Genomic DNA, 13,606 nt, shown 5'->3' with positions numbered 1-13,606 from the left:
AAGGTAGAGCAGCTGTGAACCTCAAGAATGGAGGTTCTTAGTCAGTACCCTACCCTTCCTCACTAACATTTTTACCAGTCAGATATACTAATGCATAAAGATCAAGGTCTATAAGTTTCTTGGTAAATCTTAGCCAATGTTTAAAGAACAAAGGAATTATAAGAACATATAATTAAAGAAGCACCAAAATTGCTTGCTTTAAAAAAGAAGAAGAAGACAAAAGCCTAGCTTCTGCTTGTAAAGCAATTAAAACCAAAAATGGGTTGCAACAGAGGTGACTGTTCTTTAGGGAATTGCCTGGAACGATCGTAAGCCACTTAAAGAAAAACTCAGTTTCTCTTTCTTTACCCAATTCCTTAGAGTTTACCCTAAAGGGCAATAGATACAATTAAAAGTATAATTAGTGTTCTCACCCCATCCCCCCAAATTACATGTTTTGTTTCTGATTGAAAAAAATTTTTCTTTAACAGATTCATTATTTTCTCCCTAAATCCAAGCAAATCCTTAACGAATTGCTGAGATCCTTAAGATAGAATGGAATCATCAGAAACCTCACATCGTGAACTTGAATGTGTCTGAGTTCTCTGTGAAAAAGGACACTTGTCAAGGTCCTCTCTGTCCTGTGCGGTCCATCATAATCGCCGTTCGTTGTAATTCAGGACACTTGGTTAAGTGGTTCTCTCAAAAGCAATTAATGAATTCCATGGGAACAGGGCTGGTCAGAAGGTCTGCCAGTGAGGGGCATGCCTTTTCAACCTGGGGACACTCACAGGCTGGCAGGTCTGGCTCTTAGCTCACTCTTCCTCTAAGTTTAGGGGTTGTCAACCTTTCAAAAGTCAGGTGATGCTGATGGTGGGAAGCAGATTCCTAATGACTGGTCTCTGGAGTCGCACTGTCTGGGTTCAAATCCCAGCTCCCCCTCCCCCTCAGCTAGAACACTGGGGACATCTTACTTAATCCTCTAAGCCTGTTTCCAGACATGTTTCTAGACATGGCCAGAATGGCTATTTCATTGTTAGAAGGATCGAAGGAGAAGATGCATGCACAAAGCCTAGCGTAGTACTCAACACAAATGAGCTATCATTTTTATAATTATTACTAGAGAATGGTTATTGCCCTCCCTTGCTCTTTTCCTGCCATGTGGAGGGACATCCATTTGTATAACAATCTTGGCTTTTCTTTACCCTCTTACTCCTTCCCTGGGGAGGTGGAATGACTCATCCTGTTAGCGAGCGTGGGAGGAGGTGCTGGGCAGGCCTCGCTTAGCTCCTCCTACCTTCTCCCGGAAGCCAGCTGCCTACAAGAAGGGAGTGGTCCTCTGAGCTCCTGCTCTGCCATAGTTTTCCAGGGTGAGGTCTGCAGTCTTCCAGCACAGCCCACGAGTAGGTGCTCACCTCTGATGAGTGGCAGGGTCCAGTATTAGAAAGCCAATCGTAGCTGCACATCTAAGCCACGTTCTCCTAACTAGTCTTTATTAATAATAAAAGCAGCATTTTCACCTCCATCTACCTGATCTCTCCCGTGTCTATCTCAGTTATATGAGAACTGGTGTAGAGAAAGAAATGCTGTTTATTGGATTGCCTCCAACCTCGATTATGGTCACTGCAATCTTTCTGGTGGGCATTCAAGGCCTTTTATGAGCTGGCTGGTCGGATCCAGCAATCCCACATTTAGAAATTTAACCTTAGCATATAAGCAATCCCACGTGAAAGTTATATTACAGGGCAATTCACGACAGAGCTGATTATAGAATCGAAAAATGGGAAACAACCTAAATGTCCAACATTAGGGAACTGACTGTGAGATAGCGCATCATACAGCCATTTAAAGCGATGCTACCAAACAGTATGTAACAGCATGTAAAGATGTTCATAATCTAAGTGAACAAAGCAAGTACAGAACAATATGTACGAGATGATTCTATTTTGTAAGGAAAACCTGAAATGCGTAAAAACGTTTGGAAAGGATATACAACAAGCTGTTAACACTTTCTCTCTAGATGGTGAGATGGTGGGTCATTTAAATTTTTTCTTTTATTGCTTATGTAAATGCTTTTTCCCCTAACGTACATGTGTTTCCTTCAAAATAAGAAAAGAACGTATTTTTCATTTTTCAAAAGCCAAGGGTGCAGTGGCTGGTGGCAAGAACTCCTTCAGAGAGCTCAACCTGTACTTCTCAGCCACAGATGGACATGGCCTCGTTTTGGAAACAGAGCCATTAGGTAAACGGGACTGTGCTCAGATCGTCTGGGGTCCTCCCTGACTTATCAGTTGAGGTCTGGTTGTTCTGACTGTTCTGATAGAAGTCGGGGCAGGGTTCCGTAGGAGCCCTGTGGGATAGTCAGTCGTGGCCGAGTAGGGGAGGTGGTGACCCAAGCAAGGGGCTGAGAACAGCCTGGAAACAACTATCAGGAAAGGGGCACCTGGGACTTTGGGGCCTTCACCGCCAAAGGTTAAAGTCCCATCCATTTAGCACGACATTCGTGGCCTTTGGATCTGGCCCTCATCCTTACCCCACTGGCTCAGCTCCACAAAGCTCTAGCCATTCCTCAAATGGTCCAGACACCGGTCCCTCAAAGCCCCTGACGCAGTGTTTCTTCTCATCATCCTCCACCTCTTTCTGATCCCGCACCACCTACATCCCCTACACTTACCTACACCACTAATGCCCCCTACAGCTACCTACACTGCCGACATCCCCTACATCTATCCAGCAGCAATGGTGTCTGGGTGCCACAAAGCTCTGAGCCTACAGGCACAATTTGAAACGGAGCAGGTGCCCGGAAGTCCAGAGGGCCCTCAGGAACCCACCGTGTATCCAATTAGCAGTCCTTTCCCCCTTCTAGGCCTCAGTCTTTTCTGACAAATTTGGGGACAGGACCGGATGTCCTCAGGGTCTCTCCACCCTGACAATCAATGATCCCAGCGCAGAGGCACTGGGCCACCCATCCCTGCCTTCTCTTCCTACCTTCTGTCCCTCAAACTCGCCTGACCTCAGTTTGAGCACAGGCGCAGCGTCTGACTTCTTTTTACTAGTCTCAATGTCAACGTCCAGACACTAAGATGATGGCGTTTCTGGGGGTGAGGAGGGCAGGTCAGTGATGATTACCCCCTCTGTTTTATACCGCACACTGGAGGGAACGGTAGACCATGCGGGGATGGTCACGAGTGGCCCAGATGTTCGCTATCAGTGGCTCTCACGTTTCAGCGGGCATCAGAAACCCCCTGGAGGGTTTCTTTAAACAAAGATTGTGGACCCCACCCCCAGAGTTTCTGATTCAGTGGATCTGGGGTGGTTCAGAGACTACACTTTGAGAACCATTAATTTGGATAGAATTCCCAAACCCTTGCAAGGTCTGGCCCTCATCCCTCATTACCTGCGTGAAGTCGTCTCCTACACTTTCCCCTTGTTCCTCCTCACTATTCTTCAAACATGCCAGGCACAGGGGCCTTTGCATGTGCTGTCCCATTGCCTAGAGGGCCCTTCCTTAGTTACCTGTATAGCTCATTCCCTAACCTCTTTAAAGGTCTTTACTAAAATGTCACTCTGTCAATGAGGCTTTCCCCTGCCGCCCTATCTACAATCACCATCTCCCAACATTTACTATCCCCATTCCCTGCTTTGTTTTCTCTGTAGCACTTATCCCCGCATAACATACTATTTATTTTATTTTATTTTATATTTATTTATTTGGCTATGCCATGTCTTAGTTGTGGCACACGGGATCTTTAGTTGCAGCATGCAGATTCTTAGTTGCGGCATGCATGCGGGATCTAGTTCCCCGACCAGGGATCGAACCCAGGTCCCCTGTATTGGAAGCGTGGAGTCTTAACCACTGGACCACCAGGGAAGTCCCCATACTATATATTTTATATCATTGATTTTATTTATTTTTGTATCACCCCACCAGAATGTGGGCTCCATGAGGGCAAGGGGGGTTGTCTATTTTATTTACTGCTGTATCCCAGAATAGTATCTGGTATATTGTAGATAATCTAGCATTTGTGGAAGGGAGAGAGAAAAGGGCAAAGGGATGCAAGGAAGAGAGGAAGAGAGAGAAGAGAAGGAAGGAGGGTAAAAGAGTGAGAAGGGAAGAAGGAAGCAAAGGAGGAAGAAAGGAATTTCACAGACAAGTAATATTCTTGTAATAGCTGCAGATCAACAGTGTGGGTACTGACTTTGTTATTTTGCCGAGTAAGTGCTTTAAAAGCCCAGAAACATCAATTACCATCTCCTATCCCTTCAGGACCCCGCAGGGTGGACCAGAGGCTGCTGAGCACATGGTAGCCTGAGTGAATAGTGCCCCAGGAATTGGACGATACACAGCACGCGTGGTGCCACACAGTGTTCTGAGCACCATCATTTCATTAAAGAAAGGACATTTTAGTCCCAGCGCCTTTCAAGTATCAGAGAAAGGGCTGTAGATTTCACTTCAAATACCAACTCTGAATGCCTGGGGTACTAAAGGATGCAGAGGCCACCTCCAGGACCCCCACTGTGGGGCAGATGGTGACAATGGGAGCACGCGTGAGCCATACACTTGCCAGAAGATGCCCCGTAAGTGTTGGTTGAACCCATGAATGACATTTGCCTGTTGAATGTGCCCATAATATGCTGGCTGTCTAAGGGTGCAAGTATGATGACATTTCAAGACACTGCCCAACACACATACAACTTCCCAAGCTGTAAGTCAACAAGATTCCTCAGGGTCCTCTGAGCTCCTTGAGGGCGGGTACTTATTATCTTCGTATTCTCAAGTCTGAGTTCAGCCTTCCCACCCCCATGCAGTTGGGCTTCAATAAATATTTGTTGAGCTGAGTTTTCCCTTTTCAACTCAGAAATCAAGTTCTGGCTTCAACGTCTATGCCTAGATGGTCTGATCCTAAAGTAGGAGAGAATTAGGGGCACTTAGCCCAGTGCTTGGCACATAGTAGGTCCTCAATAAATGTTGGCTGAGTTCACTGAGTTCTTCTGACTCATCCAGATATCGAACAGGACTCTGTGGTCTCACCAGCTCTTGAAATAGTTGCTGCTGCATTTTCCGCTAGGGGGGATGGTGCAGAATCTGCCTGGAGCTCTGTCAGACTTTGTGAAGAGGCTGGAGGAGGAAGGAAAGCAGCCAGTGGTACACAGGGTGGGGCCTCTTTTGGAAAGAGAAACAGCCAGAAGCAGGCTGATCCTTCCACATCCAGAGATCAAAGCAGCTGGATGGACTGGAGGAAGATGACAGTGTCCACGGTCCCACAAACCAAGAGCTTGAGAGAGCAGGAAGGACTTCACATGGAGAATGTCAGCCTCCCAACACCTCCGTGGTGACACAGGCATCATAGCTTCTAAGCACTCTTGTACCCCTGGTGCTAAGGCTCCAGCTCCCTGCCAGCCTCCCCATCTCATCAACGGTCAGGGAAAGAGGCTTTCTTCCGGTGTTCTCCATAAGGAAGGGGAAAGGCCACTCACTCTTCCCCTTCCTCTTTATGGCTCCATTCATTCTGTCATGTACCCATTATTCATGTAGCAAGCGCCTATAATGGGTCTGTTACGGCGCTGGATGCTGAAGATGCCAAGATGAATAAACCCCAGGCACAGCCCACTTGTCACTCCTCATCGAGGGGGAAAGACAGCCCTGTAAGCAAATCACTGCACATCATGTGTTTCTTTCCCCAAAGTGTGATCCACATAGCACTGGTAGACATGAGCTGGTTTCAGGTGATATATGGATGAACACTTTTATCTTGAGTTATGTGTTTGTTTTCATGTAGAATCCCCCCAAAGCACAACGAGCACATCAAACCCTCTGTGTTATGTGAATTTGTGCACTGGCCTTGTTTCTGATGAACAAAAACCGTTCTTGCGAAGTTGATGATAATAAAAATGTTAGATAACTAGAGCGCAGGTGGTAGAAGGAACTCACAAAGGTGGGATGCAGATGACTGAGGGCTGAAACCCACTGGGAGTGGATGAAAGCGCAGATGGCGGGTTCAAATCCCAAGTCTGCTGCTTACCAGTAGGGTGACTTTGAACTTGTTATTTACCCACCTGGGACCTTGATTTCTTCCTGCATAAAGTGATTGTGTCTACCTTGTGGATTCTGCTGTAGATAATAAACCTGGTAGGTGCAAAGTCATTATTAGTTTATTATCGTTACATCATATTCTCCCTGTGCCTATAACAGAGAGTTGGGAAGCTGTTGTACTTGGGGCAGGGGGCTGGCAAATGCTACAAGTTGTGCACCAGCCATGCAGACAGATAAGGGAACAAGAAAATGGCTTTATTTATGAGCCCGAGGAGCTTCCGGGGCTCCCTGATGAGAAGGGGGACAGCTGGGCAGCGGAGGCCCAGGGTCCGCAGCAGCAGCTGCCTCGGTGGTCGAGGCCCACCTGTCTCACTGGGCTGCAGCCCCCATACAGAGGCGTCGTGCCAAGAATGGCATGTCAGAGCCACGATACAGAAATTCTAACCCCGGGTGGGTCTCCACTCCCTAGCGGCTCCAGCTCACTGGACTCAGCTCTGCAGCTCAGAGGGACCTCTAAGAGGAACAGCCTGGGTGTCCTGCAATGCTGGCAGCCCAGGGAGGCTGGGAAAAGGCCTCCCAAACCATAAAAGGCCCTGGCAAGGAGTGAGGCTTAGTCTTTGATTCCCTGGGCAAGGGGTCCGTCTAACTCTACTGTGCATAGGGGCAGGGGTTCCTATGGTGGTACATCCATGCGAGGGAAGGAATGCAATTCAGCCATGAAAAGGCTCACAGCCACATGGATGGCTCTCCAGTGGCTTATGCTGGGGGGAAGAAGGAGAGTCAAAAGGCTACATCGTGTATGATTACAGCTATCAGCTTCTGGAAAAGGCAAAACGAGAGGACCAGAGAGTAAATCAGTGGTTGCCAGGGAAGAAGGACATGTATGGGGAGATTATACACTGAGACACCACTTCACAAGCACTAGGATGGCTAGGATAAAATATACAGATAATAACAGGTATTGGCAAGGATGTGGAGAGGTTGGAGCCCTCAGACACTGCTCAAGAGACTGTAAAATGTTGCAGCTGCTGTGGAAGACAGTGTGGCAGTTCCTCTAAAAGGTTATACATAGTTACCCTATGACCCAGCAATTCCACAGGAAAACATATGTCCACATAAAAATTTGTACACTAATGTTCACAGCAGCATTATTTATAATAGCCAAAAAGCAGAAACCACCCATGCTGTATATCCATATAAAATAGAATATCATTCAGCAATAAAAAGGAATGCAGTCCTGATACATGCTACAACATGGGTGAACCCTGAAAACTATCCTGCTCAGTGAAAGAAGCCAGTCACAGAAGACCAGATAGTGTATGATTCCCTTTATATGAAGTGTCCAGAGTAGGCAAATCCATAGAAAGTAGGTCAGTGTTTGTCGGGGGCTGGGGCAGGGGAGGAGGGGAGAGCTCACAGGAAAGGACTGTGACCGCTAAGTCGTCCAGGGTTTCTTGTGGCAGCGATGAAACTGTCCTAAAATTGTGCTGATGGCTGTACAATTCTGTGAAGGTACTGCAAAACCACAGAACTGTACACTTTAAATAAGTGAACTGTACAGTGTGTGAATTACATCTCAAGAAAGCTGTTGCAAAAACTAAGAGAATAAATTATCCAAAGAAAACAAGAGTAGGGGGAGGGTTTACTACAAAGGGATAAGACAAGGGAATCTGGAGGGAGGTCGTAGAATAATGTGTATCTTGTTTGTGGTACTGGTTACATGATTATGAACTTGTCAAAATTCAGAACTCTACACCAAAGCTACAAAAAAAAAAGCCTAACCTAATCGGTATTAAAAACGGTTGCCCTCTAGTAGACACTCTGCTAAGTACCTTATATGCCTCGAATTATTTAATCCTCAAACCACTGAAGTATTACTATCCCCATGTTACAGGTGGGCAAACTGAGGCTCAGAGAGGCTGTGTGACTGGCCCAGGATCACAACTAGGAAATGTTTTCAAAGCCAGATTCTGAACTCAGTTCTGACTCCAGATCCCACGTGCTCTGCCCGCCTGCACACTGATAAACTGGAACATTCCTTGTGCACCTCTCAGAAGTCTCATTACTGCCCCACTGGTGAGTCCCTTGAGGGCCAAGACCGTGCCTCTGGACTCTGTATCCCCCACTGCGCTGGGCACACAGCCAGGCACTTAGCAGGCAGTGCACGAATGTTTGGGTATAATCAGGGGATAACGAAAGACAGGCAGGGAAAATGCCATTCAGAAATGTAGAAGAGCTACGATGAACCCCATGCCTGGGTCCCCTGGCACTCGGCCTTGAGTCTGGCCACTAGACCACACAGTCACCATCTGATGGGCCTCCTACCGTTGGATCAAATACCTGAGTGTGAGCTGGACAGCAGGGGACCACACCTAACTCTGGCTCTCTCAGGAGCCAGGGGGCGAAACACTAATCCTGTAGGCTGTGTTCCTTCGTGATTTAGTATTTCTGCTCCAGAAAGAATGTCCTCATCTCGTTAAGTCATAGGAGGCAATGAGAACCAGGTGGTTCGTACAGGCCACGACTTCTGCATCTCAGACCCATTCACCTGTTTCCATCCTAACTGCCTCCCAGGCTGCCACCATCTCTTCCATGCCCAACCCTCCCCCCACCCCACCATTTTCCCCCTCCCTCCTGATCCATCATCCAGCAAATGCTGCAACCAGAGAAAAGGGTCAAAAACACAAATCTGATCACATCATTCTCCTGATATCAAGGAAAGCACCTACCCTTAAGCTTCCTTGATAAGAATGAGAAAAAGGTGCCCTCCTCCAGGCAGACACGGGCCCTACACTGGGGCCCATGCCCTGGTGGGTAGAGGGGCTCCCCTTAGCTGGCACCCTTGTGCAGGACACAACCTGGGAAACCGCCCAGGGTGGCCCTGACCTACAGTGTCTGCCTACTGCTCTGAGAACAAACACCAAACTCCTGCCAGGGGATCCTGAGGTCCTGCACAATGTGGTCCCTGTCTATTTCTGCATGCTCTTCCCCCTCCAGTCTGTTCCCTCCCCACTGCACTCCATTCTCCATCCAGACAGTCAGCACAGTTCTCAATCCCCCAAGCATTCCATGCGTGCCCTCCCTTTGCACAAACTGTTCCCTCCAAGCCCGGCCAAGTCCTGCACATCCCTCAGCCCTTACCTTAGATGTCCCCCACTTCACTAGAGCCTCCCCTCACCCCACCAAGTCCTAGATGGGTGACCCCAGGGCACCTGGCACCTCCCTCCTATAGCTCTTTTCACCCAGTACCACGATAGCCTGTTTACTCTGCTGTCTCTCCCCCAGACCCACTGCTCTGCAAGGGCGAGAACCAGCTGCTTATTCACCAATTCACCATTGTATCTGGGGCACATACTTGGCACAAGGGAGACATTTATTGAATAAATGAATTTATCAACTAATGAAGAGGTAAGTGAATGAAACAAAATTGCTTGTCATTGGTAGGACACGCCAGGATTTTGGATCAGAAGACTCCTACTAACTCAGCCTGACCCATCATTTTATGGAGAAGGAGGCTGACGCCTTAGGGAGGTTCCACGTCTTTCCTCAGGTCACGCATGTGCGGTCCATTGGGAGAGGGCATTAGAAGCCAGGCCAATCTTCCACCTACCACAGCAGACAGAGACAGCAGAAGTACCTGAAGCACACGGAACACTCCTTTAGAGAAACTCTGATGGCAAAATGCAGTAGAACACAGTGGTTAAGCACAAGAGCTTTGCAATCAGAAAGCCCGGGGCTACTTATTAACCATGTTTCCTTGGGCAGCTAATTTGAACACTGAGTCTCCACTCTGTAAAACGGAACCCAGGCACCTACTGCATGAGGTATGAGTGGGATCAAAGAGATGCTGTATGAAAAGCACTTAGCACAGTGCCGGACACTTACTAGTCAATTAAAACTATCTGTGAATCCTGTAACGGAACAATGCTTTTTATAACCCCATGATGCACCCTCCCTCCACCCCGGACTCAACCCCAGGCCCTGCTTTCTCCCCTTTGCCAATCCCATCAGCACAAATCCTACCTTTGACTCCCTACCATCCCTCACCGTGGTACAGGGGAAAACTCAAACCTCACAGGGGGTTCGGTTTCTGAGGGCAGCTTCAGACAACTGAGGGGACTCCAAAATGGCCTTGAGGCTTCCAGGGTTTTCAAAAAAAAAAAAAAAACCCTCTATCTAAAATATCTCCTGCTGGACAGGAAAAAAGACGCAGATGTAGAAAATGGACTTGAGGACACGGGGAGGGGGAAGGGTAAGCTGGGACGAAGTGAGAGAGTGGCACGGACATATATACACTACCAAATGTAAAACAGATAGCTAGTGGGAAGCAGCCGCATAGCACAGGGAGATCAGCTCTGTGCTTTGTGACCACCTAGAGGGGTGGGATAGGGAGGGTGGGAGGGAGACACAAGAGGGAAGGGCTATGGGGATATATGTATATGTATAGCTGATTCCCTTTGTTATAAAGCAGAAACTAACACACCATTGTAAAGCAATTATACTCCAATAAAGATGTTAAAAAAAAAAACAGCAAAAAAAATTAAAAAAAAACTAAACTATCCCCTGCCACATCTGGGAAAGAAGAGGGAGCCTTCAGTAATGCTGATCAGACCACGTTCCAGCCCAGGCGGTACATCTGCAAGGGGAGACAAGAATGTGTCTGGCAGCTTCACCTTCTGCAAAATATTCCCAAAATCTCCTCCCCGCGTTTTGATGCTTGCAGCTTTACCCAGAGAGGCTTTGGGTAGACTGTAGTTTGGAGCCAGACTCCAATTGTGTGTCTCCTATTAGATCCCTGGGTGGCGCATGGCAAATTTATCTCTAGATCTGCAGGGAAGCAGAAAATGAATTATCAGCATTTTATCTGAGAGATGCACAGACCATAAAGTCGGGCAACAATCCCCTCAAATTAATTTCATTTTATTTTTAAATAGCTTATAGAAAAAGAGTATAAGTAACGGATTGTCTGTTTCCTGATCAACAAAAATCACCCTTTGCTTTGAGAGGGAAGAAGAGTTCATCTTCCCAATGACTTGATAGAAAAGCAAACTTTTGTCCGTCTCAGTTAATTGCTCACACCTGTGCTCTCGTGGCGTCAATCCTACGGTCACTGTGGGGGCTCAACAAGCAAGGCAACAATCCGCAAGGGTGAGTGAGTCTGGATTTCTTAAGAGCCCAGAGGGGGATGTCTGTTTCCACCGCACTCTGTCTGTACCTCTGACATGACTCACGTCACCCAGCACGGCAGTGACGTTCTTCATGCCTGTCCGACCACTACCACGGGCTCCTCAAAGGCAGGCATTTTTTTTTCCGTCATCTTTATCCCCAGGTAGGGTTGCTGGTTAAAATACTGGATGAACAGTTAAAAGTGAACGTCAGATAAGCATGCAATATTGGGCACATAACTTATACTAAAAAATACCCCTTGTTTATCTGACATTCAAATTTCATTGGCATCCCATCCTATCTATTTGCTAAATCTGGCAATCTTATCCCCAGGGCTTCTTCTCATCTGATCCTCACAGCTCTGAAAAATAGGTATAATACTCATTTTATCGTTAAAGAAACAAAGGCTTAGAGAGGCTAAACAACCTGCTGAGATTCCACAGCTAGTAGGTGGCAGAGCTGAATTTGAACCTCTAACTTTCCATCTACATGCTCAGTAGACGGTTTGGAGAATGAACGAATGAATGCACACCTGCAGAAGATGAGTAGCTAGAGAACCTGTTATGCGCCTTGCTCTGAGTCATCATTCCCTCCCTCTCTGGAATCCCAGCCACACTTCCTTATTAGCAAGATTGCTCACCGCAATGACCCTGCCCCACATTCCTCCTCTTGGGAAAGGGCCAGCTTCCCGAGAACAACACTGATGCTGTAGATGAGGTCAGGTTCTCCCTAAGTGAAAGCAAATCTCCTGGTGCCAGAACAGCGGGGGGCGGCAGGGTGGAGTGGGGGGGGGGTGTCTGGACAGAACAGGCTGCTCACTACCCTGGGAAGCCATCGCCCTGGAGCTCGAGGCCTGGAAGCTGACCATCCCCCACCTGCAGCTGCCCTCTTCTGGCTCAGAGCAGCAGAGCTCCGGACAGGGGTCCCCCGCCCCTCGCTCTAGCCTGTGACCTCAGAGAGCCCACGGTGCAACAAGGCAGGTTTACAGAGAGAACCAGGGTGCGAGGTGGACAATACGTGCCGAAGCAGTTCACACAGGCCCTGTTGTTCCCTCTTCCCGGAATTCTCTGCCAAGAGCATCCCCACTTTTGCTTAAGTGTCACCTCCCAAGAGAGGCTTTCCAGCTGCTCTGTCTAAAACAGATAAGATCTCCACCTTATGGCTCAGCACTACCCGAAATCACATCACGATTGAAACGTCCACTTGTTGACTGCTGGTCTCCTGCATAACATGTAAGCTCCAAGAACAGCCTCTTGTCCACCGCTTTTGTTTTCCTCACCACCACATCCTCAGCATCTAGAACACTGTCTGGCATACATTAGGCGCTCAGGACATGTTTGCTGAGTGAAAGACTGAATGGAGGTCTCGGTGTAAAAAAAATTTTAGGTATATATATGTATATATATATATACACATATATACACACACACACACTTATGTGGGTATGTGTATATGTATATATATTTATGTAAATATACACATGTAATACATGTGTATATACATGTGTAAATATACACATGTACCTATGTAAATATACACATATATTTATATATAGCCACATACACACACATATAAAACATTAAATACAAGTAATGACGTGTTAAATTTTCCCCAAGTTAGGAGGACTACTTCAATAAATAAAACTAAACTGTCCTCAGCAATGAGCTGAAGCTACTACCTGGCCCGTGTGAAAAATGAATGGGTAGCATTTATATGGAGATTTACAGGATATTATTCACTGCTCTAAACAAAAGACTTTTGTAGGGATGAAGTAAAACCATGATTACCCCCAGTAAGTTTTAGGAATATTGCCGGTTATGACAGTTACTATAAAAACATCGCATAAAAATACCCCATTTTTGTGTCTGGTACTAGGAAGCCCTGACAATTTCTTCATTGCCTGCAGGACCAGAATGGAGATGTGTTCCTATGGCCTTGGCTATTTACCCCAGGCATTCAGAGACAGAGTCTGTCTGGCAAGTCAGGGTGTCTGCCTCCAGGAAAATTGCATTTGCTTTTTGTTTGTTTGTTTGTTTTTTGCGTTACGCGGGCCTCTCACTGTTGTAGCCTCTCCCGTTGCGGAGCACAGACTCCAGACGTGCAGGCTCAGCAGCCATGGCTCACGGGCTCAGCCGCTCTGCGGCATGTGGGATCCTCCCAGACCGCGGCACGAACCCGTGTCCCCTGCATCGGCAGGCGGACTCTCAACCACTGCGCCACCAGGGAAGCCCTGCATTTGCTTTTTATTGGTAAAAATTTAGAGGCAGCCTCAATTAGAAGGGCTTCCTGTCATGGGACACCGCCTGTAGCTGAGAGATCTGGATACAGGATGCCTTTGTTGGACCATCACAAGGCCATGCTCTGCACCAGCATGCCTCCCAAGTCCTCTCAGTTCAGCCCCACCCAAATCCAGGCCTTCCATCTTCC

At 47.4% G+C, this 13,606-nt stretch overlaps 1 protein-coding gene across 4 annotated transcripts in view; it reads right to left on the bottom strand.

Annotated features, from left to right (window-relative positions):
* The window catches only part of ABTB3 (ankyrin repeat and BTB domain containing 3), a 307,888-nt gene that overhangs the window by 268,790 nt on the left and 25,492 nt on the right, over positions 1 to 13,606 (bottom strand). The window lies entirely within an intron of this gene.

The sequence above is a fragment of the Pseudorca crassidens genome, chromosome 11 (assembly GCF_039906515.1).
Source record: "Pseudorca crassidens isolate mPseCra1 chromosome 11, mPseCra1.hap1, whole genome shotgun sequence".
In the NCBI taxonomy this organism is placed as follows: Eukaryota; Metazoa; Chordata; class Mammalia; order Artiodactyla; family Delphinidae; genus Pseudorca; species Pseudorca crassidens.
This window is presented reverse-complemented; position numbering and strand designations above follow the sequence as displayed.